This window comes from Amblyomma americanum, chromosome 5 (assembly GCF_052857255.1).
Source record: "Amblyomma americanum isolate KBUSLIRL-KWMA chromosome 5, ASM5285725v1, whole genome shotgun sequence".
Taxonomy (NCBI): Eukaryota; Metazoa; Arthropoda; class Arachnida; order Ixodida; family Ixodidae; genus Amblyomma; species Amblyomma americanum.
In genome coordinates this window covers 171,134,049-171,138,700 of record NC_135501.1, presented here as the reverse complement: position 1 = coordinate 171,138,700, position 4,652 = coordinate 171,134,049, and the positions used below count along the sequence as shown (strand labels likewise).

Below are 4,652 nucleotides of genomic sequence, written 5' to 3'. Positions count from 1 at the left end.
ATGGCACACACAGGGACCGTCGACACCGCTATTCACAAAAGGCTATCGGTTCCAACGGCATAACATCGACCTCTGAGCGACTTTTCTTAACGGTTATTGACAATTCTTTTAAAGAACGCCGCTGTGTTCCGAAAACACTGGCCGAAATTAATTCTCTCAAGACCGTTTCACTATGGCACTATCCAATAGCGCTACCACGCGAAATCCATGGTGTGTCCAATTCTCTCGTGCATGATGCTGGACAGCTATTCCACTTTGCATTATCGCTTCCGCTGTCCGGCACTAGCTTCTCGTTTCGCTTACAGGAGGTATTAACGTGATGTAAGGAGCCTTCCTTCGGCACTGTGTTTTTGCTCGAAGGGCTTGACAGTTGGCGCCGTTGACTCAGGAGCGCTTTTGTGTACATTCTTGAAGCTCATAGCTCGAGATCTCTTGTCTTGCTTCTTTAGTCTATCTAACTTACCCAAATGTCTAGCATCGATTTCATGTTCCTGATCCATTAGCTCTTACGGCTTTCGAGTTACGGCTTTCAAGCATCCGTGCACGGAAAGCGACTGCACTATTGGTCTACTGGCGAGCAAACATCCGATTGGCTGACTATTGCAGTCAATAATTAACCGCTGCCTGCTGGAAGTTCCGAAGGCTATGGTCGACGTGGGGACGCACTAACTTGTGATTTGTGCGAATGGTCACATGCTGCTTTCGTTTGATGCTGCCGGCGCGGTGACATGAGTCGATATCGAATGAAAAATGGATATCCATTCAAAATTGACTCTTTTAGACTACGGGTCCAGGTCGCTCCTACTTGTACACTATGTGATTTTGAAGAAGTAAAAAAAAACAGCGCCGCGACGACGGACAATCAAAGAAAGAAGTCGCTGCGCTGTTTTTTACTACATCAATATGCACCAACTCGCTCAGATTTCGGTTCTTCTATGCAATTATCTAGCAGCTTAATGGATACAAAGCTGAAGTAGATTTGAGGCCCCCGTCTAAGACCTTTCTCGACAGATAAGGTTTTGTGAACGAGACGACCTGCCGAGCTACTCGTCGGCTGTTACCGGCGTTTGCGCAACGTTGTGCACTCAATTCTTCGACGTTCTACCAGGACCTTCTGTGCCCTGGTGGTGATGGCAGTCGAGCGGCTGAATCTGAGCAGCATTGGTGAACCGCTGCACAGTAGGCGTACAGCGAATGATATCGCTATGTAACGTGGTCAGGAGCGAGCACAGAAACAAGAAATGTTATACATAACCTGTTATTTTGTAGTGCATTTTTTTGGCGGCAAATCACGCTGTTCGCGGCGCGAAAGCACGCTGTTGATCAGACTTACTCTGGTCCATAGGCTGAAATGCGGAAAGAGAAGCATTAGGCCTTCAAGCATTATATGTCTGGAGATGAGATCGAAGTTCCGATCCCAAGACTGGTTGCCGTAACAGTGGCCATAAATTGGCTGCAATGTTCAAAAATAATGTCGCCCCCTTATTGCCCAATAAGGAAAAGCATAACATCCTAATTTCCAATTTGGTATCGCTAAAGGTGCATCAGTGGACTTGTAAAAAACTATAGAAGAGTCGGTAACAACCTTCTTTAAGAGGCCTTGGCTGTCATTCGTGCGTCCAAACACCGTTTGTTTCTCCTCCATCTCGGATGTAGAGGAGCAGTATATCTAAATGGCACCTACCCGCTCTCAATACTTGCAAAGAAGACCTAGTCATCGAGAAGCTAGGTGGGGACACGTCGATGTTCTCTGTGCTCCGGGATGCAGACAACATGAGTCCTCACAGGAAGTATTCCTTCCAGAGCGTCACACCTTAAATATTTTGGCCCTTTTTCTTTTAATTTGAGTGATGAATTACAGAGCTCTCACACCAGAATTATGCTCTTATTTGTGTCTCTATGAAAGTGGTTGCCATGATTTCAGTCTATTCCGAGGTGCCAAGAATGGCGGTTAATGGGTGCCAGATGACTTTTAAATTCACACTACTCAAGCGGCAATGCGTGACCAGAGAGGGCGTTTGCGGGGCATCAGTGCACAAATATACAATGAGCAAAACGGAAGGTTATACCGTGTTATCCAGGTCAGCTTCAGGAAAGGAGAACACAAAAACGGCAAAGAACTAGAGTAACCGCTACGGCAGAAGATAACCTCGACTGACCAGCCTGAAGGACTTCTATGTGGCCAATCGCTAGGAATGCATGCCTGCTGCAGTTGCAATCAGCATTAAGCATGTGCACTTGCAAATTCCCTTTCAAAGACCGCTGACACAGTTAAGTCTATCGATTCTCCTGGCTTCATATTTCGTCACTTGGTCAATTTTCATACCTTGGTTCATGCGTTCGATAACTCACCGTAAACTTTACGGTCTTGGTCTTCGTAATTTATCCCGGACGGGTAGCGCGATCCATCGCCTAACAGGAGTAACAAAGAGCCAGTAGAGTTCAATGCACTCTGCATAATCTGGTCCAAGTGTCCTGACAAAGGCCAGGTGTTAGTCGCGCAGTATATAATGAAAACGATTGCAAAACTAAGGAGGCAAAGTTGGCCGTCAAATCGGCATCAGGAATGTACCCACCCATGGTAAGGCTCGGCCAGGAGTCTGTTCGCTGGATATCTTGGCCACAGGGATGGTAGTGTTTTCCAGCTGGCGCCTGTCTTTTCAGCGAGGATCTGAAAATTTAACCCCACGAAAGTGGCGGGGCCAATAGTAAAGGTTTGACATCGGCGGTTAATATGCTCCATATTGGCAATGCATTTATAGAGGTAAAACTTAGCTATCAGATTTAGAGTCATGAGCAAAAGTGCAGACACCACAGACAAGGAGGCAAAACTGCTGCGCATCGCTATCTGAGCGTGCGTGCCAGTTGTCGAGATACGTGCCGTGCTCTCTCCGTCATACTAACGCGACAGCGCTAAGGGCCCTGTTCTGCGGAGAACATGGTGTCGGCGTTTCCAGAAAGACAGGTGGCCCACCTAGCCCCGGGGCAGGCGGCAATAAAACTAATTAAAATCAGTTCAGTGCAATTGCCAACTGCACAGTGCGACAATGCGCATGAAACATTGAGAAGGGCGGGAACGGCCACCTAGGCCTCACAAGCACCGCCGATGGCTGTGCTTGAAACAGCGACCTGCCAGGGAAGTTGCGTATCGCTTAACCGCCGCACCACGTCGGTAATATTGGTGTCAGGGCTCCGCGCAATTTATGAATGCATTATGTGATGGCGAAAGAAAGAACAGAATCGGTATCTGCAAAGTAATACGCAAAGAGGATTCCATACCGCTGAAGAGACGAATTAACGCTATCGTGTCATACTTAAGGCGGAGCTTAAGTGACTCGCCAATTTGTTCTGGCCTCTTCGCCCACGCATTTGAGCTGTACACAAAGCCACAAAAGGACGCCCTTCACTTCCAAGGTAGCAGACTACCGGAGTGAGCGAGCTGGCGCGCTCGAGCATTATTTTGCTTACCCTCCCCCTCCTTTCTGGAGTGCTTGGCTTCGCTCAGGCTCGGCAGATCATGAGCGGGCTATAGTGTAGAAAGTGGTCTATGTCACTAGGCCTTGGTGCTGGCCGCCTTGAATAATTTTTTTTGACGCGTCCTGTAACATCTACCTAAACATCTATGTCAAGTCAGAGCCGGTCCAGACGGTTGTGGGTAGGCTGTGCTTGTCCACAAATATGCAGGCTCATCGAATTTCGTGAACGGGCAATGCATTTCGCGCTGCGTGGCGTTTTGCAAGCTGAACTCAATTCGATCCGTCGCTTGTGGTGATTGGCACAGGCGATGATATCTTCGTAAGAGAGATCGGCATGAGAAACCAGCTACTTTAGATTTCACTCTAAAGCATGGTTACTTGTGAATAACCTCCGTCGATTGGAAGCCGTGACTTGCTTTTAGTCTCCCAGATAGCCTGCCCCGAGCGGAACCAGTGAGGTGCGGGGTTTACCTGCCGTTTGCTGTTGACCGTGCTCACGACCCGAGGTCTGTCACGTCTAACATGACAAACAGAGTTCATGCGGAAAGAGGAACACCGTGATATGACATGACGACGTTGAATGCCGCTCACTTACCGGTACGCTTCTGGGCTGGACAATTGTTCAAGGCACGGCGTACTACTTCTTCTTCTTTAACTCGGCGAGCTTTTTTCTTTCTCTTCTCCCTCGGGGCTCTCATCGACGTCACTCCCACCAACTTCAAACTACTTCATCTCCAACTCCGAAATTTGTGCTGTAACAGAATATGAATACTTGGGTGTTAATTTTACCCACAATCGGAATTAGTCAATTCACAAACGCAGATTATTAACCATACTAATCGGCTTCTTGGTTATTTTCGCGGAACCCTTTGCCTAGCACCCCCTCAGTAGAGGTATTAACTTATTTTACATTCATACGTCCCAAATTGGAACACACCTGCGTGGTTTAGGACCCCTATCAAACTAACCTTTCTAACTTACTGGAAGCAACACAAAACCGCGCAGCAAGGTTCATCCACTCAGCCTATTTCTATCATATAAGTCTAACTGAACTAAAACGTGATGCTCATCTTACGAACTTAGCAGACCACCGTACCATTGCAAGACTATGCCTTTTTCATAAGTTTTACTATCACCCCATGATCAAGTCTCTTATCAACCCTGCCCACTGCATCT

At 47.5% G+C, this 4,652-nt stretch overlaps 1 long non-coding RNA gene across 1 annotated transcript; it reads right to left on the bottom strand.

Annotated features, from left to right (window-relative positions):
• Positions 1-2,326: 2,326 nt before the first annotated feature.
• Positions 2,327-4,195, bottom strand: LOC144135279 (uncharacterized). Its single transcript, XR_013315432.1, has 3 exons — positions 4,072-4,195; positions 2,577-2,671; positions 2,327-2,412 (listed from the first exon to the last, which is right to left on the bottom strand). It is a non-coding gene; the product is annotated as an uncharacterized LOC144135279 (long non-coding RNA).
• Positions 4,196-4,652: the final 457 nt, after the last annotated feature.